Here is a 23,832-nt window from a genome sequence, read left to right on the forward strand (position 1 = left end):
TTCTTAAGTTAAAGTTGACCCATAAACTTTTTATACATGGTTAATCAGGTAAATATGTGCATTAGTAAGACATTCTTCTTGTTGTAATACTTTTTTGTGGTTATATTTATGAAGACTTAGGTTATATCAACCACATTAATATTTTTAATGTGGTTGTACTAGTTTAAGTGGTTGAGAGTATGGTTTGTTTTCCTTTTCACTCATATTTTTTTTTCAAATAGATATGTTGGATTCTTGTTATAAGGCTAGAATGATAGACACCCCTCTAGAGTGGGGTGTCCTTGGGGCTGTGTCTTTGGATATTTCAGTGCTTGTTAAGTCATAATTTACCCACTAAATGCTAGCTTGTAAGATGATGACACTACTGTAGATGTTATAGTTGTAGCCAACTAGATTTGACGTTTGCTTGTAGGATGTTGGCACTAGCCTAAAGGTTGTAGTGGAAACTAGTTCGATTTGAACTAGGGCAGTGTCTTAGTGTTCTCAGCAAGTTACTGATTGCTCTAATCCTAATACGAATAATTAAATTTGAAAGTCATCATCAGATTAGACATTAAATTGATATAAAAAACTGCTTTATTTATGGGACAAATTAAACACTAAATTGGTGTATGATACCCCCTTTTTGTGAGATATGAAACCCACCTTTGAGCAAAAAATCGAATACTAAAATCTATGGAGATGCTCATAGTCTATCCCATTTTGATTTCAATTGGTAAACTCTTACAAAGAAGCACCTTCTATTAACCATCACCATCAAAGCCACAATTATAGTGTTGATGAAATATAATGTCATTATAAATTTATTTATGAATAAAATTACTTTTTGCAAGCATTATTATGGTGAACAAGCGTGTTTTGGATAGGATCACTACAACATAGAGGGGGATTTTAAGAAAATATTTGAGACAATTTTTGGGTAAATTGTCTTAACTTGAGACAAAAAAAACTTGTGTATTGTCTTAAATATTATCATTAAACAAGTGTCTCAAATCATTGTCTTAAAAAATTGTCTCTATAAAAACAATATATAACAAAAGTGTCATTATCTATGAGGAGACAATTTCATTTTTGTCTCTCTAGAGACAATAATTTGGATTAAAGACATATTGTCTTTATAGAGACAATATTTCTTTTGTCTCTTTAAAGAGACTATAAAACAATGAATCCGAAAAATTATCTCACAATTGAAATAAATCAATATAAAAAATATTTAATTAAAAATAAATTACAATATCATTGTTTAATTCATGTGAGGGGATGGTGGGGTCGAACCATCAACCTCCTTTCTTATAAATAAAGTGTTATTCCATTGAGCTAGCACCCTTTAAAGAATTATACGAGTAGTTATGACAATCCTTGAAATTGCATATATAGGCATTGATAATTCACATGTTAAGTTCATAATGAGATGGGACCATTATCCCATTACAGAGCTTAATACAAAAAGTTAACTGTCACCATCCTGAACTATCTTATAATTGGACATATTCATCTCATACTTTAGTTTCATGTTTCTAAGAGCTAAAATAATTGCTAAAAAAACTGAATGCTTTACCCAGAGAGTCCCTCCTCATGGATCTCAGTGTAACTTCATACCAAAATTCAAGAATCTCTTGACATTACAACTGAATTTAGTTTTGCATAAAATAGGCAGTGTAAGAACGATTTACCTCCAGCACAACTCCAAATGAAAATTTTCCTTCCTGGACATTTGAATTTGTATGCAAGTGTGATTTACCTTCCAACGCACATCAATTGGGCAATCTCCACCTTCCAATTCTTAACAACTATATTTATGACCTTTTCTGTAAACGCATATAAATTAGATAAAATATCATAAATCTGGTAAATTAAATCTTGGCCATCAATTTCTTGGAGAGAGTGCCCACGATATTTCTACATTAGATTCACTTATTTCCAGAAAAATCCCTTAGTAATGTTTCCACATGAGGATACCTTGGTCAATGATCCATCGAGGATATTCCACAACAAATGAATTTGTCAATATTGCTCAGCGCAAAGTAATTATCCCACCAAGCACAACCACAATCTAATCCATCCATCAATATTTGATCTCGTATTTAAACGAAAAGAGCTAATTAGTTATATATTGGGTAATTAATTCTGTCAGAGCAGCACGAGACTTAACGCGATAACACGGGAGCGGGCAAATTCAGCATTAAATAGTATTTGCCCGCTCCCGTGTTATCGGGCTAAGTTGCGTGCTGCTGTGAAGACATTAAATACCCAATATATGGCTGGTTAGCTCCAGCCTATTTAAACACACCGATGATTAACTCAAATAAGCCTACTTTGACCGATTTTGGATTCCATTGACACCTTCAAAATTGCACCACCAAATTCAAAAGGTAGAATTTTGAATCCGTATAATAGAGCACATTTTCCTCTATCTATCCCTTCGTGTGGCTCATGTTTCAGAGTATCTATATCTATTTTAATCAGTTTAAAAAAAAGACCAGAGAAATCAACATAAGATAATATCAAGAGAAGGAGAACAAAACCAATCAAGCTATAAGTTATAACGTATAATGTATTAAGCCAAAAAGAAAGGGCTTTACATGGAATTATTGATGAAACCCAAATACATTAAAGAGTTTTACCTAGATCAGTTATCTAAATCATTTTGATGTTATGATAATTACGATTCGATGGTCGATGGTGATGCATAAGAATGGGTCGTCAATTCCTCGGTGGCAGGAAAAAGTTTTGGTTGTCATTTCCTCGGTGCAAGGAAAAGGTTTTGGTAATTAAAGTAACAACAAACATTTATTGCCAAGAACCGGCCACAATATGAAATGTAATTTCATTTTCCTCAACAACAAACAAAAATGTTGTTTGTTTGAGGTATTTGAAAGTCTGACAAAGGTACTTAATTTTATAGTACCATATGCTACATTTGGATTTTATAGCATTGGGAAAACATGATTTTAATTCAACCTTCACACACATTTAACAAAAATGTTGTGGAAGGTGTCTTCAATAATTTTCACTGAATCTTGGAAAGAGGGCTCTCCATGTGCACAAGCTAAGATAAAGGAGGGTTCTGACATATGTGAGGTTAGGGTTGAGGAGATAGATCAATATCTAATATGCAAAATTGTACTATTTGGATGAAAAAGTTTGTAAACAAAATTCTTAACCATTGTCTAGCCCAGAACTATTTCCTTTAATTTGATAAAGGAAGAATATGAAATGCATAACTTAGGTTACTCAAAACATTTAACATGTACATATATTTTCTAGAAGTTAAAGGTTTATTACTTGTTACTGTGTCGTTGCTTGTATTCTATATTTTTTCTCCTCTGCTCTGCTTGCATAGCTTCAAACTCCTCTCTACTCAAAACTAGAGCATAGTTGTAATCACCCATACCATAATCCATATATTCTCCGAAATTTGCAAATTTTCTCAATTAATACAAAATTGAAATGACTCCACAAATTTAAGAGTAATACTTTGAATCAAAATCATAAGACTTTGACTCAAAATCCTAAATATTTAGTAAACAAAGTCAGTATAAAATTTTCCTTCAAAAAATAATTTAGGAATGTGATTTTTATTCTTGGTTTAGAAATGTATAGGTTTTTATTTTACGGGTCAAAATTGACTAAATTGTGCACAAATCAAAGTATTTCCAAGTCTTTGAAGATTTCCTAATACTGGTAAAACTTGTGGAGCTAAGATGAATGTGACTAGTTCAAAAATGTCTTCAAGCTAACAAAGTTATGATGAGTTTCCCTAGGTCTCATGATCATTACACTTGACTCGGCCAGTGAAACTCATGGTTACTCAGAATACTCGACCAGGTCTCGTAATTATGAGCCCACATTTAAAAATATCATTTGATACATGGTTACATATATCAATAAACCAAACACCTTACCTTTGAACAAGAGGGACAAAAGTTGGCATATATCCCTGCATTCCACACATATTCATTGGCATAATTTGTCCATTAAATTACATGTCAAAAGGACTTGGTTCATAACCCATGTATGGGATACCAAAATTACAAGCCATGTAAGCATTTGATCTGCACTGTGCACGAGGCCAACAAGCATTATGTTATGAAACCAGCTCACAGAAAGATAGAAAAGAGGGATCAATGCCTTGGAATTCAGCCTCTTCGAGGGGGAAACCTCCTTGACATTACAAAAATGAAAAATTCTTGGATGATTCAAATGACAAAACCTCCTTTCTATATATAGGAATCTAAGGAGTTACAATATAACCCAGCCGACCTAACAATAATAATATAAAGCCACAAAAATAACAATAGAGGGATTCTATGGGGCATAGTAATAACAATATGGGGACAACAGGGGCACAACAATATTAATAAGGGATACAACTACAATAGTAATGGGGTAATCACTAGTATTATAGGGACCCAACATGCCCCTCTCCTTCAAAAAAGTGTTGTCCTCAACGCTTGAGTAGTTCTAGATGCTTCTGTATAAAATTCTCATCCTCCCATGTGGAATCTTCAGCGGATAAGTTCTTCCACTTGATAAGATACTCCGAAATTGATCGATTTCGTAACTGTCAAGTTCTTGTTTCTATGACTGCTTCTGGTTCCAATATAATTTTTCCTTCCTCATCAATTTCTAGCAATATTGTTTGAACTGGGAGCTTTTCGCCTATAACCTTCTTTAAACATGAAACATGGAAAACTGGGTGCAATCGAGAAGCTGCAGGAAACTCCAATTTGTATGCCATAGTACCAATCTTTTGCAACACCTTGTACATACCATAATACTTTGGTGATGATTTATTATCCTTCTTAGCTTGCTTGAGGGACATTCTCTTATATGGTTGTAGCCGTAGGAATACCCAATCACCTACATGAAAACTTCTTTCGCTTCGATGTTGATCTGCCCGTTGTTTCATTCTATTTTGTGCCAACACATTGTTATCCTTTAAGAGTTGAAGGACTTGTTGTTGATGTTCGATGTGATGTTTCACTCCTTGAACCTTATAATTTTCTCTTAAATATGATGTGATGGATGGTGGCTAATATCCATAAAGTGCCATAAATGGGGTCATTTTTGTTGCTGTATGGAAGGAAGTGTTATACCACCATTCAGCCAGAGGCAACCATTTGACCCATTGTTTCTGCTTATCAGATACAAAGAAACGAAGATATCATTCCAAACATTTGTTTACTATCTTAGTTTGCCCATCAGATTGAGGATGATCAGATGAGCTATGAGCTAATTAAGTACCAAGACAAGAAAATAATTATGTCCAAAATTTTCCAGTGAAAATGGGATCTCTGTCACTTACAACAATCTTTGGGTTTCCATGTAGCTTTTGAATTGTTTCCATAAATGTAGTAGAAACCGTACTGGCTTTAAATGGATGTGATAATGCACAAAAGTGTGCATACTTGGTAAGTCTATCAACTACCACCACGATGACACTCTTTCCCTCAGACTTGGGTAAACCTGTGATAAAATCCATTGAAACCTCCTCCCAACGTTGGCTTGGAATGGATAAAGGTTGTAATAGACCCAATGTCTTAATTGTTTCAACTTTATTTTGTGAGAAAACCAAACATTCCACCACAAACTTTTGAATATCTGATTTAAGACCCTCCCAAAAAAATTCCTTCTTAACCCTGTGGTAAGTTTTTAAAAATCCTGAGTGCCCTCCTAAGGGAAAAGTGTGCAATTCCATAAGAATCTTTTGTTTTAGCTGGGAATTCTTACAGAGGTATAAGCGATCTTTGTACCATAATGAATCATTTTTCCAGCTAAATGTATTAGACGTACTGGAGTCTTGTTGTAACTTTCGAATAAGTGCCCACACTTCTTTGTCGTTCTTCCATTCCTCTGTTGCTTCGTTTATCCCATCTGGTTGGATAATAGAAATGGCGCACAACAATGCTTCCACATCCTCATCCTTTCTTGAGAGTGCATCTGCCACCACATTTTGCTTGCCTTTTTTGTAGATGATTTCAAAGTCATAACCCAACATCTTTGTGACCCACTTTTGTTGCTCTTCAGAGGATAATCTTTGTTCTAAAAGGTATTTAAGGCTATCATGATTTGTTTTTACCTTGAAGTGTCGCCCCATTAGGTAGGGTCGCCATTTCTTAAGTGCATGGAGTATTGCCAACATTTCCCTCTCATAAATAGCTTTGTGTAAAAACTTTCCCTTGATTGGACGACTTTCAAAAGCAATGGGTCTTCATCTTGCATTAAAACAACACCCATTCCATTTCTTGAAGCATCACATTCCACAATAAAGTTTTTTGTGAAGTCTGGTGTAGCTAAGACCGATGCTTGGCACATTGCCTCTTTAAGATTCTCGAAGACCTTTGTTGCTTTTGGAGTCCGCAAAAATGCATCTTTCTTCAATAATGTTGTTAGAGGTGTTGCTATTCTCCCATAATTCTTAACAAACTTGCGATAATACCCTGTCAACCCAAGAAATCCTTGCAGATACTTTATGGATGTGGGGATTTTCCATTCCTTAATAATTTTGCTAGGGTCTACCTTAACTCCTTCATGAGATACAATATGACCCAAATATTCCACCTCTTGTACTCCAAAGAAAGATTTGGATCCTTTTGCATATAATTGTTTCTCCTCCCATAGTTGTAGCACCCTATCAACATGTTCAACATGATCCTTCCAAGACTTGCTGTAGATTAGTATATCATCAAAAAATACTAACACAAATTTTCTAAGGAATGGTTTGAAAATGGAATTCATCAAACCTTGAAATGTTGAAGGTGCATTGGTAACGCCAAAAGGCATGACCAAAAATTCATAATGACCCTCATGAGTTCTAAATGCTGTTTTCGGAATGTCTTCAGTATTCATTCTGATTTGATGATATCCTGAATGAAGATCCAACTTGGTGAAGTAAATTGATCCATGCAATTCATCCACTAATTCATCAATGACAGGAATGGGAAACTTATCTTTAATAGTGAGCTTGTTGAGCTCCCTATAATCCAGACACATGCACCATGATCCATCTTTCTTGTGCACAAATACTACTAGAGCAGAGAAAGAACCTTGACTCAGTTGAATTATACCAGCCTCTAGCATTTCTGCAACCATATGTTCAATTTCACTCTTTTGGGCATAGGGATATGTGTACGGCCTAATGTTTGGAGGAACACTTCCTGGAATCAGATGAATAACATGATCATGATCACGAATAGGTGGGAGACCTTTGGGAGTCTCAAATACCTTGGAATGATTGTCCAAGACTTTTTGGAGATTTGGAGAAATAGATGATTCCAACGTGGAAACATCTAGCAAACATAATTGTGCAATTACACCTCTTTGTTCCTTTTTTAGAAGCTTTGTCATACCGTTAGAGCTGATTATCATTCCCATTTTCCCTACAATACCCCTTAATTCAACTTCCTTTCCTTTCACAAAAAAATTCATGAAAAGTTCTTGAAAATTAAAAGCTATTGTACCCAAGGATTGTAGCCATTGGACTCCTAGTACAACATCAACACCTCCCATTGGAATGGAAGGCATTAGGCTAGTCAGTACATATTCTCCCATGGATAGCTTGATATTATGGCACTTTCCACTTTCCATAGAAATTTATTGTTCCTCCATTTGCAACCATCACTTTTTGGTGCTGGATATGAGAAGAAATTCAATTCTTTTGCTACCTTACAATGAATAAAATTGTGGGTACTTCCTGAATCAATCAACATTATTACTTTTTCTTCTTGATTTGTCTTCTATCTTGATGGTTTGAGGAGTGTTAATTCCCGCCAATGCATTACAAGATATGGTCGGATTCATTTCTTCTTTATCTAGGCTTTGTTCCTGGAGTATATCCTCTTCTTTTGACCTTTCTTGCTCCTTTTCTTCTTCCTCTTCACAATCTATGTAGAATAATTTCTTCTCAGCACACTTATGACCTTTAGTGTATTTGCTATCACAACTGTAACAAAGCCCTTTTTCTCTTTTTTCTTCCAATTGTTGTGGTGTCAACCTTATAGGTTGGGAAGACTAGGAGCAACAACAGTTCCATCTTTATAGTTGTGAGTGGTATGCTTCCTGGTTGCCATAATTTTGCTTTCCATTTTTCTTGCTAACCTAAATGCCTTCTCTAATGAATCAGGTTCCCAAAGGAAAACATCATGTTGGATATTAATCATTAAATTCCCTATGAACATATTAATCCTATGCTCCTCTGGAATATGTTTTACCCTTATGTTCAATTTTTGGAACTGCTCAATGTGCTCCATTATTTAACCTTTTGTTTGAGACTTATCAATTGGCTAAAAAAAGTGTTGCTTTTTGTATCCTCATAATATGCTGTCAATTCTTCCATAAAAATTGCCCAAGTGATAATTTGTTTATGAGAGCAAAGCCATTGATACCATACAAACTGATTTGGTTCCAAATATAAAGTTCCAATACATACCTTTTGTGTGTTTTGCACATTATTGAGATCGAAAAATTGCTCCATCTGTAATATCCATGTTGCGGCATCCTTGCCATCAAACTTCCTCATATCGATTTTTGGAATATGGTGGGTCTTCGATCCAACATTAGAGTCTATGGAATCATGATTAACATTTCATTTGTTCTCATCATGAGTTTTCTTTACTACCCTTTCACCATTAGTGACCATTTCTTGTAGCAACTTATTCATATTTATCTTCAATTCTTCCATCTTATCATCCAAGCCATCAATTTTAACGTCCATGCCATTCATCTTAGCTTCCATGCCATCCATCTTAGCTTCTACGCCTTTCTTTAAACAATCCATCTTAGCTTCTACACCTTTCTTTAAACCATCCATCTTGGCTTCTACATCTTTCCTTAAACCATCCATCTTAGATTCTATTGCTTTTTGTGCAAGTGACACTTGTTGCACTTGGTCTCGTAATTTTGATATATCACGTTGCATTTCTTCCTCTTCCTCATGAGTCATGCTAGAGATTTCAGGTTTCTTACTAGGTGTTTGCATTTTCTTTCCTCAGGGCATCAATTACTGATTCAAACTATTTCTTCAAACCAAGCTTATGCAGAAATTAAAAAAAAAAAACTACACACCTTTTTTCACTTTGTAGAAGCTTGATATTGAATCTGATGTATCTCTGTAATTTTGGATCATGCAATTCTAAAATTGCGACCTGTAGTAGCCCTCTGTGTCGTCTTTCCAGTGCCACCAGTATGATCCAAATTGGATTCTCCAAGGAAGAGTTATGCACAATCTCCCAAGATGACCTCATTATAAACTAGTTCAGTAGAGTGAACTTGTATGACGTGCCACGAGTCATTGTTTTGACCTTTGGCTCTGAAAAATATATACAAGAAAGTACATTCCGTCCTCTTTCTGTACCTTCTTATGAAATTTCAATCCGATGCTCAGAGAGAATGTTATGATGATTTTTCCCAGGTCACCTATTTGGAATGTAATTCAGGAGTCTGGAAAAAGACCAACTTCCTCAGATCATATCTCCGCAAATATAGCACGAAAAACTCTGTTTGGAGCAGCAAAACCCTAGAATCCAAAGCTCTGATACCAAATGTTATGAAACCAGCTCACAAAAAGATAGAAAAGAGGGATTAACACCTTAGAATTCAGCCTCTTCGAGGGGGCAACCTCCTTTACATTACACAAATGAACAATTCTTGGATGATTCAAATGACAAAACCTCCTTTCTATATATAGGAGTCTAAGGAGTCACAATATAACCCAGTCGACCTAACAATAATAATATCAAGCCACAAAAATAATAATAGAGGGATTCTATGGGGCACAGTAATAACAATATCGGGACAATAGGGGCACAACAATATTAATAAGCGATACAACTACAATAGTAATGGGGTAATCACTAGTATTATAGGGACCCAACATGCCCCTCTCCTTCAAAAAAGTGTTGTCCTCAACGCTTGAGTAGTTCTAGATGCTTATGTATAAAATTCTCATCCTCCCATGTGGAATCTTCAGTGGATAAGTTCTTCTACTTGATTAGATACTTCGAAATTGATCGATTTCGTAACTGTCAAGTTCTTGTTTTTGTGACTGCTTCTGGTTCCAGTATAATTTTTCCTTCCTCGTCAATTTCTGGCAATATTGTTTGAACTGGGAGCTTGTCGCCTATAACCTTCTTTAAACATGAAACATGGAAAACTGGGTGTAATCGAGAAGCTGCAGGAAGCTCCAATTTGTATGCCATAGTACCAATCTTTTGCAACACCTTGTACAGACAATAATACTTTGGTGATAATTTATTATCCTTCTTAGCTTGCTTGAGGGTCATTTTCTTATATGGTTGTAGCCGTAGGAATACCCAATCACCTACATCAAAACTTCTTTCGCTGCGATGTTGATCTGCATGTTGTTTCATTCTATTCTGTGCCAACTCGATATTATCCTTTAAGAGTTGAAGGACTTGTTGTTGATGTTCGATGTGATGTTTCACTGCTTGAACCTTAGAATTTTCTCCTAAATATGATGTGATGGATGGTGGCTGATATCCATAAACTGCCATAAATGGGGTCATTTTTGTTGTTGTATGGAAGGAAGTGTTATACCACCATTCAACCAGAGGCAACCATTTGACCCATTGTTTCTATTTATCAGATACAAAGCAACGAAGATATCCTTCCAAACATTTGTTTACTATCTCAATTTGCCCATCAGATTGAGGATCATCAGATGAGCTATGAGCTAATTACGTACCAAGACAAGAAAATAATTTTGTCCAAAAATTTCCAGTGAAAATGGGATCTCTGTCACTTACAATAATCTTTGGGTTTCCATGTAGCTTTTGAATTGTTTCCATAAATGTAGTAGAAACTGTACTGGCTTTAAATGGATGTGATAATGCACAAAAGTGTGCATACTTGGTAAATCTATCAACTACCACCACGATGACACTCTTTCCCTCAGACTTGGGTAAACCTGTGATAAAATCCATTGAAACCTCCTCCCAACGTTGGCTTGGAATGGATAAAGGTTGTAATAGACCCGGTGTCTTAATTGTTTCAACTTTATTTTGTTGGCAAACCAAACATTCCGCCACAAACTTTTGAATATCTTTTTTAAGGCCCTCCCAAAAAAATTCCTTCTTAACCCTGTGGTAAGTTTTTAAAAATCCTGAGTGCCCTCCTAAGGGAGAAGTGTGCAATTCCATAAGAATCTTTTGTTTTAGCTGGGAATTCTTATAGAGGTATAAGCGATCTTTGTACCATAATGAATCATTTTTCCAGCTAAATGTATTAGAGTACTGGAGTCTTGTTGTAACTTTCGAATAAGTGCTCACACTTCTTCATCATTCTTCCATTCCTCCGTTGCTTCGTTTATCCCATCTGGTTGGATAATAGAAATGGCGCACAACAATGCTTCCACATCCTCATCCTTTCATGAGAGTGCATCTGCCACCACATTTTACTTGCGTTTTTTGTAGATGATTTCAAATTCATAACCCAACATCTTTGTGACCCACTTTTGTTGCTCTTCAGAGGAATCTTTGTTCTAAAAAGTATTTAAGGCTATCATGATCTGTTTTTACCTTGAAGTGTCTCCCCATTAGGTAGGGTCGCCATTTCTTAAGTGCATGGATTATTGCCAACATTTCCTTCTCATAAATAGCTTTGTGTAAAAACTTTCCCTTGATTGTACGACTTTCAAAAGCAATGGGTCTTTCATCTTGCATTAAAACAACACCCATTCCATTTCTTAAAGCATCACATTCCACAATAAAGTTTTTTGTGAAGTCTGGTGTAGCTAAGACCGATGCTTGGCACATTTCCTCTTTAAGATGCTCGAAGGCCTTTGTTGCTTTTGGATTCCACGAAAATGCATCTTTCTCCAATAATGTTGTTAGAGGTGTTGCTATTATCCCATAATTCTTAACAAACTTGCGATAATACCCTATCAACCCAAGAAATCCTTGCAGATTCTTTATGGATGTGGGGATTTTCCATTCCTTAGTAATTTTTCTAGGGTCTACCTTAACTCCTTCATGAGATACAATATGACCCAAATATTCCACCTCTTGTACTCCAAAGAAACATTTGGATCCTTTTGCATATAATTGTTTCTCCTCCAATAGTTGTAGCACCCTGTCAACATGTTGAACATGATCCTTCCAAGACTTGCTGTAGATTAGTATATCATCAAAAAATACTAACACAAATTTTCTAAGGAATGGTTTGAAAATGGAATTCATCAAACCTTGAAATGTTGAAGGTGCATTGTTAACGCCAAAAGGCATGACCAAAAATTCATAATGACCCTCATGAGTTCTAAATGTTGTTTTCGGAATGTCTTCAGTATTCATTATGATTTGATGATATCCTGAACGAAGGTCCAACTTGGTGAAGTAAATTGATCCATGCAATGCATCCAGTAATTCATCAATGACAGGAATGGGAAACTTATCTTTAATAGTGAGCTTGTTGAGCTCCCTATAATCCAGACACATGCCCCATGATCCATCGTTCTTGTGCACCAATACTACTGGAGCAGAGAAAGAACTTTGACTCAGTTGAATTATACCAGCCTCTAGCATTTCTACAACCATATGTTCAATTTCACTCTTTTGGGCATAGGGATATCTGTACGGCCTGATGTTTGGAGGAACACTTCCTGGAATCAGATGAATAACATGATCATGATCACGAATAGGTGGGAGACCTTTGGGAGTCTCAAATACCTTGGAATGATTGTCCAAGACTTTTTGGAGATCTGGAGAAATAGATGATTCCAACGTGGAAACATCTAGCGAACATAATTGTGCAATTACACCTCTTCGTTCCTGTTTAGAAGATTTGTCATACCGTTAGAGTTGATTATCATTCTCGGTTTCCCTACAATACCCCTTAATTCAACTTCCTTTCCTTCCACAGAAAATTTCATGAAAAATTCTTGAAAATTAAAAGCTATTGTACCCAAGGATTGTAGCCATTGGACTCCTAGTACAACATCAGCACCTCCCATTGGAATGGAAGGCATTGGGCTAGTCAATACATATTCTCCCATGGATAGCTTGATATTATGGCACTTTCCACTTTCCAAAGCAATTTATTGTTCCTCCATTTGCAACCATCACTTGACACTCTGGTGCTGGATATAAGAAGCAATTCAATTCTTTTGCTACCTTACAATGAATAAAATTGTGGGTACTTCCTGAATCAATCAACACTATTACCTTTTTCTTCTTGATTTGTCTTCTATCTTGATGGTTTGAGGCATGGAAAATTTTAGGGGCTAATGTTCGCCCAGTGGGCTAATTTTCCATGATTTTTCCACAAAAAAGATTCGCCAATTTCCAATTTTATAAAAGACAATTCGCCCAAATTTTAGAATATAAAATTATTTTACCTTAAAAATCGCCAACATTGTATAGAGGCTATATATAAAATAATTTTAAATTTGAATAATTTTACAAATATATCAATAAACATTTTATAGTTTGCATATTAGGGATTAGTGAGATTCGCCAATGTTTTTAAACTTCAAGAAATTTTTCCATCCTTAAAATTTTCCTTGGTTTGAGGAGTGGTAATTCCTGCCAATGCATTACAAGATATGGTCGGATTCATTTCTTCTTTATCTAGGCTTTGTTCCTGGAGTATATCCTCTTCTTTTGACCTTTCTTGCTCCTTTTCTTCTTCCTCTTCACAATCTATGTAGAATAATTTCTTCTCAGCACACTTATGACCTTTAGTGTATTTGCTATCACAACTGTAACAAAGCCCTTTTGCTATTTTTTCTTCCAATTTTTGTGGTGTCAGCCTTATAGGTTGGGAAGACTAGGAGCAACAACACTTCCATCTTTATAGTTGTGAGTGGTATGCTTCCTGGTTGCCATAATTTTGCTTTCCATTTTTCTTTCTAACCTGAATGTTTTCTCTAATGAATCAGGTTCCCAAAGGCAAACATCATGTTGGATATTATCCTTTAAAGTCCCTATGAACACATTAATCCTATGCTCCTCTGGAATATTTTTTACCCTTGTGTTCAATTTTTGGAACTCCTCACTGTGCTCCATTATTGAACCTTTTGTTTGAGACTTATCAATTGGCTAAAAAAAGTGTTGCTTTTTGTATCCTCATAATATGCTGTCAATTCTTCCGTAAAAATTGCCCAAGTGATAATTTGTTTACGAGAGCAAAGCCATTGATACCATACAAACTGATTTGGTTCCAAACATAAAGTTGCAATACGTATCTTTTGTGTGTTTTGCACATTATTGAGATCGAAAAATTTCTCCATCTGTAATATCCATGTTGTGGGATCCTTGCCATAAAACTTCCTCATATCGATTTTTGGAATATGGTGAGTCTTTGATCCAACATTAGAGTCTATGGAATCATGATTAACATTTCTTTTGTTCTCATCATGAGTTTTCTTTACTACCCTTTCACCATTAGTGACCATTTCTTGTAGCAACTTATTCATATTTATCTTCAATTCTTCCATCTTATCATCCATGCCATCAATTTTAACGTCCATGCCATTCATCTTAGCTTCCATGCCATCCAACTTAGCTTCTACGCCTTTCTTTAAACAATCCATCTTAGCTTCTACACCTTTCTTTAAACCATCCATCTTGGCTTCTACATCTTTCCTTAAACCATCCATCTTAGATTCTGTTGCTTTTTGTGCAAGTGACACTTGTTGCACTTGGTCTCGTAATTTTGATATATCACGTTGCATTTCTTCCTCTTTCTCATGAGTCATGTTAGAGTTTTCAGGTTGCTTACTAGGTGTTTTCATTTTCTTTCCTCAGGACATCAATTACTGATTCAAACTAATTTTTCAAACCAAGCTTATGCAAAAATTAAAAAAAAAAAACTACACACCTTTTTTCACTTTGTAGAAGCTTGATACTGAATCTGATGTATCTCTGTAATTTCGGATCATCCAATTCTAAAATTGCGACCTGTAGTAGCCCTCTGTGTCCTCTTTCCAATGCCACCAGTATGATCCAAATTGGATTCTCCAAGGAAGAGTTATGCATAATCTCCCAAGATGACCTGATTATAAACTAGTTCAGTAGAGTGAACTTGTATGACGTGCCACGAGTCATTGTTTTGACCTTTGGCTCTGAAAAATATATACAAGAAAGTACAGTCCATCCTCTTTCTGTACCTTCTTATGAAATTTCAATCCGATGCTCAGAGAGAATGTTATGATGATTTTCCCCAAGTCACCTATTTGGAATGAAATTCAGGAGTCTCGAAAAAGACCAACTTCCTCAGATCATATCTCTGCAAATATAGCACGAAAAGCTCTGTTTGGAGCAGCGAAACCCTAGAATCCAAAGCTCTAATACCAAATGTTATGAAACCAGCTCACAAAAAGATAGAAAAGAGGGATTAACACCTTAGAATTCAGCCTCTTCGAGGGCACAACCTCCTTTACATTACACAAATGAACAATTCTTGGATGATTCAAATGACAAAACCGCCTTTCTATATATAGGAGTCTAAGGAGTCACAATATAACCCAGCCGACCTAACAATAACAATATCAAGCCACGAAAATAACAATAGAGGGATTCTATGGGGCACAGTAATAACAATATGGGGACAATAGGGGCACAACAATATTAATAAGGGATACAACTACAATAGTAATGGGGTAATCACTAGTATTATAGGGACCCAACACATTATATGTAGTAGGTGCAACATACAACATGATACACCCTTCATCTCCAAAATATTTTGATGATCCCCACTGCATCTCATTGGGTGTAACAATGATAAAGTGCCCATCATGCATCGTTTCCAAATATATTCATTGGATTGTAATTAAGAAAGGAAATTACAGGAATAATGTAGAATACAAAGGTAAAAAAAATCCAATTACACTTTCCAAAATGCCAGTTTATAAAGATAAAAGTAATACAAATATGACTTACTAGTAGAAACTTGTCGAAGTTGATTTTTCTTCTTCTTTCTTGATGAAAAGAAGCAAAGATTGAAGTGCATGAGAAACAAAACTACAGATAAATTCCTACTTTAGAAGAAATCTAGAAATCCAAAAATCCAAAAATCCAAAAGAATAAGTACCTGACTCACCAATAGGAAACTTCTACTGAACTTCTTCCTCAACCATTGTGGCACTCTCCTATGACAAAGGCTCTTTTGTGCTCATAGACTCATGTTGCTTAAGGTGGAAACAATATATTTGTAGAGTGGTTTTTATCTAATGATTTTTGTGGTTGGTTAACATGTGGCTTGATTTCAGTGATAATTTCCTTCACATTTGACATGTCAGATGTTGGATTTGTGTCTGCATCCTTTTCGCATCCTAAAATAGAAGGAAATGGGACTTTGGACTTGGGATAGTTGGATGACTCCGTATCTACAACATAAAACATTTGGCCCATCATATAGCCCTAATTAGGTAGCTAATATCAACTTGTACTCGTGCATACTTTATCGATTAATTAATATATCTTGGAGTTGTAGCAAGTTGCCAACATTTTATGCATAGCTGGTGTTAGTCTCCAAAATTCAATTTATGGTACTATGAAGAGTCATTTTTAGAAAGAGATCATGAAGAGTATTTTTTAGCAAGAGAGCATCTATAAGAATGTTTGTTTCTCCACATACGCATCTCGACATTGATATGATATGGTCCTAATTCCTAAAAAACATGGAAAGTATTTCAAAAGTTTAAACACTCATGTATCAACATGTTCCAAGAAAGAATATAATGCCAATAATAACAAAAGCTAGACAAGTAAGATCTCAATGTATCTGTAATTTATTCTTTGGCCTATCTTACATTTGTCACAAAAACTATTGAAATAACATTTGCTGGTCAATACAACATATTTCATTACTTACTTTCATAAAGGGAAATGCAATTCAGGTGGCATTTCACAAACGAAACAGTTAGATGGGAAGCGCCCAACTTCCTTGTTAAAAGTATCTCTACATGATAAATTATTTTGATTAGCAACAAATAACTCAGAAATAATGCATAGCTAGTTTCACTTGGCACTTTACATTTTCCTTTATGGACCTTCTAATTAATAGAGGTTTGGTTTCAAGGAATTACTTGATAGGCCTCAAAACTACAACTACCCCACTTGGAAATACATAAGAGCCATCGAGAGTAGCTTCGTGAGAACCTTTCTAGGATGTGGTATTATTGGTTATGTTTTGTTGTTGATAGTGGTTGCCTTATCTAGGGTTTGGTAGCAACTGGAGTTTCCTTGCTTAAATGAGTTGAAAGGACATGCACGATCTTACAATGAGTTGAGGTATTGTTTTTTCTCTTCGGTTATATTGTAATATGCATTGTTTCATTGTTTTCCAAAGTTGTCTATTGGAGATCTGAAAATCAGACTTAAGTTTTCAATGTCTTTAAGTGGTTTCTTGGTTGTTTATATATGATGATTTATCATGACAACTTGGTTGATATGTTATTTGATTTAACCTTCTATGAAGAAACTAGAAATCAAATTTATTGAAGAAATAAATCTTCTTTAATTAAAGTAATTCTTAGAGTTAGTTGATGAAGGAGATTGTGCCCTAAAGGTTTTGAATCTTCTCTCCTTCAACTAAATATTTTAGGTGTCTATTTATTGAGATTTCCAAGTGATTTTTTTGGACAAAAGAAGTATATTTCTACTGCAATTTATATTTGAAATTTAACTATAATGCTAAAAGTTCTACGAAATAGATCCAGGGAACCTCAATTCAATAAGGTGAAATTTCTTGTGTTATAAATTGTATATTTTAGAAATGTTTTTGGAAAATTAATTATCGTAACATTCACCTCCCGCATAGGAATGAAATTGCCAAGTACAGAAACAATACTGAGGCCCTTGTTGGATTTTCATGTGGTAAGGCCAATTCCCCTGATTTTTACTTGATTCTAATACTTGTTTCAATTATAAAATCTAAACTATGATTTCAATTATAACATGAAATCCCTCATAAGGCTATAGGTTTGACATTTGAGTGATGGAACTCTCTTGCTAATCAAAATTAGTACAAAGTCCCAGTTAAATAAAACATTGCTCATTCTATCAATCATGACAAGAGTTGTATAACATAATCTGGATTCAAGGGAACTCATAAGCATAAAACCTTTAATAGGAAAGATGATAATACTCCACAAGAACTTATAATACATAAAAAAAGTGTTGATCTTGTGTTGATTTTCCTATTTATTTCCATCACATAATTTTTATTTTCTTAAGTTAAAATTACCAGTGTGTTTATTTCCAAAAATTTTAGAATTATTTGAGCATAAACAATTTTCTAGGCATAAAACATTGTTGGGTTAAAAATAAATTAGATTTGGTATTTAAATTCTAATAAATAAATTACAATTCATAATAAATTATACTTACTTAGAGAGCATATTAGGAAATTCCGGAAATATTGACTATCATTAACATACTCGAGGACCAAATCAGGTTTGGATTTAGTAAAAGCACTAAAATATGACCATGCAAGAACACAACGAGAGTTGTAGTCATATTACAATGAGAGAAACCTTCAAGTTTGTATCAGAAAAACAACAAGTAATAGATATATGGAATTTTTTTAGGACAAATAACAAAGGTTACCTTCTCTGATTGGAGATCTATCCTTTAATTAGCCTATGAAAGAATAATACCATCTACCTCTTGCAAGATCTCATGAAAATGCTTCAGACCCTGCAACACAAGTTGTATATATCAAGATTAGAATAATTAGATACTTCTTATGTAGTGGTCTTTGTAAGATGGTTTAAACACGGAAAAAAAATATTAACACACATAAAAAATACCTTGATAGTTTCAATCTTAGCATATATATGTGTTTGTTAAAGATTCCAAAGCTCATCAAGATAAGCATGGGTCTATACAAGAAAAAAGGAGAAGCACATTTTATATCAATTCAATATACTCATCAAGTAAATTATTTTCTAGGTGGTATCAAATACATATAATACAGTATGTTAATCTATGGTTTAACTATCATTATAAATTCCTTTTCATATGTGGAGTCAAATCCCATGTCACAAAAAAAAAAACACACAATTTTATGTTGGCATTTACTAATGAAGCCTGCAATAGAAAAAGTTGCCTCATTGTTTCATCATCAAATCATAATGAGTTTCAGAAGTAAATACGATAATGTATTCATATTTTATGTTTATTGTAATGCATCTACTTGAATTTTTTTCAAATGATAAGAAGAAACAAGAACCATAGAAGGAGATCACCCTAAAAATTAAAAGTCATACGGTAGCATTACAAATTTGGTTCCAGAAACACAACTTGATAGATATTTTTATTAGTGAGATCCATCATAATAGCTAGAAGTAATAACACAAGTTCAGAACAAAATCAAGAATGTAGTTTTTATATCATCTGTCTTACTTGTAATGTCTTCAACATGTTGTGTGTATGACAAAGAAAGAAACTCAATGTTGTTGTGATATCCCTAAGTTGCAATAACCTAGAAATGATAGTCATAAATAAAATTACAAAAATTATCAGAATCAAGTCACAACAAGAGAAATAAAAATTAACTCGAATATATACTAGTGCCCTTAATTTTTAAAAGTAACATTAGCCCCACGAGATCGAAGATTGCACAGTCTAGTAATTAAGGCCACTTTGAAGAGCCGAGGTTAGCACAATAAATAGTGAAGAGTCGAGGTTAGCACAATAAATAGTAAATGCACAAATTAGTTTATTTGTCACTTTAAATTCATGTCAGCTACAGACTGCATAGCTTCACTTTGTAAGGTCTACCCTAAGGTGTTAAAATTGGAAACTAGGGAAAAATTCAACCTTGGGACAACTCATTTGATGAAGATGATGATTGCATTAAATTTCTCTTTTCGAGAGGACTAAAATTCATATAAAGATAATCTCATTTTGGAAAGTAGAAGTGCGATTTTTAATTTATACCCACACGTGAAAATTGTCAAGGTCAGCCACATCATCATGTAGGGTCAGAAAGCCCAAAGGATGTGTCACTTCTCCCTCAATGACTTGTATAGATACAAGTGAATTTTCTCCTCATTTGGCATCATCACCACAGACACATTCTCTATCCTTCTCTCATTGGTTCATACAACATTAGGAATTATCTCTCTCTCGCACATGTGGATCAAGGAGGATGAATTTTAGAGTTAAATTGTGGGGCCAAATATCTCAGAAAATTCTACAGTTTGACCAATGTTGACCAATGTTGACTTTGACCTTCCAAGGCCTTTTTGACTTCGATATTTTGGGAGATTATCTGTTTGGGAAAGCCACATCTTTTGGCATAGGAACAAAGGTAACATGACCACTTTGACTATAGACCAAATCGCAGGTTGACTAAAAATTTTAGGACAATAGTTTGACCGTTGACTTTGTCACTGTTTTGGGATGATTTTGACCAATGGTTTGATTGAGTTTTACTAGGGAAGACCGAGCTATTTTGAGGACATCCTATTGCTGCTTTGACCATCTTTGACTTTCCGGTTATGGTTGATTGATTGTAGTTGATTGCTAATTTTGAGAGGGTTTTTTTGACTTTGAATTTGGAAAGTCAATTTGACTTTTTTACTCTCTATCTCTGTTGAACATTTGATATTATAATAAGAAAATTTATTCAAAGAGTTTCCCTATCTTGGGGTTTTTCCCTGACATGTACCAAATATGGTATTCTCTTGTCTTGGCTCGTCTTCTACATATTGTTTTATGTTCTATATGTGTTTACTGTCAATGTGATTAATAGTTAATGTGATTACTATTGGAAATCTAATTTGGAAGTTTTCATTGGGTTGGTAAAGTAACATTGAAATAATTTTGCTAACCATATAACATAGCATTTTTAACTAAAATTAACATGGTATCAAAGCACAGGTGAAGAAAAATCCCAAGCAAGAGAGAGGAAAGCAATCACTAAAACAGATCTTTCTGAACTAGCTTCAATGGCTTCTACATCTTAATTCAAATCTGAGGATAATATTAACGAAAAATATGACTATCATGCATGGAATATTACTTTGGAATTGATTTTTGAACAGCATGATGCCATGGACTATGTGAAGCGATGATTGGAGCCTCCTTCAAATGCACCTATTGGTGCAAAGATGAAATATAAGAAAGGTGGGGTCAAATCTAAAAGAATCATTGTAGACTCTATTTAAAAGCATTTGGCTCCTTATATTTCAGATTTAGAAACATATAAGGAGATGTATGATAAGTTGGCTGGGATGTTCAAAGTCAACAATGTAAATCAAATCTTCTTTCTCAAAAAACATTTAAAGGATATCAACATGGACAAAGGGGAGTCTATCCAATCCTCCTTCACGAGAATTACAGAAATAAATAATGACCTTCTATCTATTGGAGAAGTTGTTGATGATAGGGAACTCACTCTCATCTCTCTTAGAGGTATTAGAAGAGCATGGGATATATTTAATGCCATTGTTCTCAACAATGACATGATTCCTAATTTCGATGAATTATTGGCTAGATGCAGTCAAGAAGAGACGAGGATGGTCGAGAAAGACAAGCCTTCAAATGGAAATGAACCTACTTCTTTCTCCAATCATGATAAAAGGAAGAACAATGCTGGTCCAAAGAGACAAGTTTGAGAATTCATGTTAGGATTCAAAGAAGGGAGAAAAGGAAGGTGCTACAATTCCAACAAGTTTGGCCCTTATGCTAGAGAGTGTCCTCACAAGAAGGATACTCCAAGGGATGATGAAAACAAAAATCACAACAACTATAAAGGAAATGGAAATCAAAGGAACAATAGGTTCAACAACAAAGGAAAACGGAATGCTCCTACTACTCAAGATGGAAATTCTCAACCTCCTAAAAGGACAAGAAATTCCAGGTATGAGGAAAGTAATGTTGTAGGAAAATAAAAAGAATTTTATCTTATTTCCACTTTATCTACTGCCTCTCTTATGGATACTTTGGATCATTGATTAATTTATAGCAGAGAATCAAGGCACTTCACTGGGTAGAATGAGGCCCTCTCAAATTTGGTTGAAAAGAAGAGTAATCCCATGAAAGGAATAGGTATTGTCACTCTTCACTTGAATCTAGGTCAAACCATTCATCTATCAAAAGTGTTGTATGTGCTCGATTTAAAGAAGAACACGATGTCTATTTTTTCGAGTGAAGATAAGGGCTTCAAGGTAGCATTCATTATTGGAAAGGTACGTATTTGGTAAAGAAAACCTACAAATGATTTTTCACTTGGATTTAGGGTTGAATGTCTCTATCAAGTTGCAAGAAGTCCTTTGGGAGCCTTGAATTGTGATCCTTCTCTTCAATCTGAATTATGGCACCAAATATTTTCTCACCTTCATTACAAAGCCTTACCTAGAGTAAGGAAGATGGTAACAAGTATGTCTGAGTTCAACATGAACCATGAAGGAGTTTTCAGATTTGTGGAGCTAGGGAACTTACAAAGGGACCATTCCCTTCAAGTGAAAGTCAAACTTCCAATATTCTTCAATTTATCCATTCTGACCTATCTGGTATGTTTCTCGTAACATCATTATGAGGATACTTATACTATGAAATTTTTGTGGATGACTTCTCTCGCAAAACATGGATCTACTTCTTGAAGAAGAAGGATGATGTGTTCAAATTTTTCTATTCTTTCATAGTCTTGGTGGAAAATAAAATAGGGAAGAAGATAAAGATATTGAGGACCGAATGGAACAAAATAAGAATCAAATGAACCAATGACTTTTGCAGAGAGACTGGCATTAAGAGGAGGAATATCATTCCATACACTCCTAAGAAAAATGGCGTTGCTAAAAGGAAGAATTGAACAATCATGGAAGCCACCCATGCCATGCTCCATGATCAAAGTCTGTCAAAGTTCTTATGGCAAGAAATTTCCAACACTGTTGTGTATGTTCAAAATAGGAGCTCACATCAAGCATTGGATTTAAAGACACGTAAATAAGTTTTGACTGGTATGATACCTGATGTTTCCGAATTTAGAATATTTGGTTGTCTTGTGTATTTTCATGTGCTTGAAGAGAAAAGAAACAAGTTGGAAGCATCTGGGAAGAAAGGTATATTTATGGGCTACAATGAAAATTAAAAAGCATATAGAATCTATGTGCCTCGACAAAGAGATGTGGAAGTTAGCCATGATTTCACCTTTTATGAAGATACTACCCTTGGGAACGCCCGAGATCTCCCCATTCCAAGGAAGAACAATGATAATGGTTCCACGAAAAAATAGGATGAACCTCCTTTAGATGAACCTATGCTTGATGTTGAAGGCCCGATGGATCCAATTGATCCCCCACCCAGTGATCCCTCTATCTCAAAGAAAAGATCCTTGTGGCTTAAAGATACACTATAAGTTGATGAGAGACATATTTCTCCAAGAAGGACCTTCCCTGAAAGCAAGAAACCAAATAGGTATCAAGGGTACTTAGTTTCTATGAGTACTATTATTCAATATATTCCATGTACGTTCGAGGAATCAATAAAGAACTAAGTATGGAAGGATGTAATGAATGAGGAATAAGAATCTATCATGAAGAATTATTTCTAGGATGTGGTTCCTAGACCCAAGGATAAGTCTATGGTTATTTCTAAATCGATTAACAAAATAAAACATGGAGCTAATGGGAGTGATGAAAAATATAAAGATAGGTTCATTTCTCGAGGCTTCTCTCAATAGGAATGAGTGGACTATGATGAGATATTTGCACCAGTTTCCCAATATACCACTATATGATCCATTATTTCCCTAACTGCCTCTCAAGGATGGAACCTACACCAAATGGATGTTAAGACTACTTTCTTACATGGATCACTTAAGAAGGAGGTATACATAGAACAACCTGAGGGGTTCAAAGTA

This window comes from Pinus tabuliformis, chromosome 9, assembly GCF_031772625.1.
Source record: "Pinus tabuliformis cultivar Carrire ecotype Pingquan chromosome 9, CPIR1, whole genome shotgun sequence".
Classification (NCBI taxonomy): Eukaryota; Viridiplantae; Streptophyta; class Pinopsida; order Pinales; family Pinaceae; genus Pinus; species Pinus tabuliformis.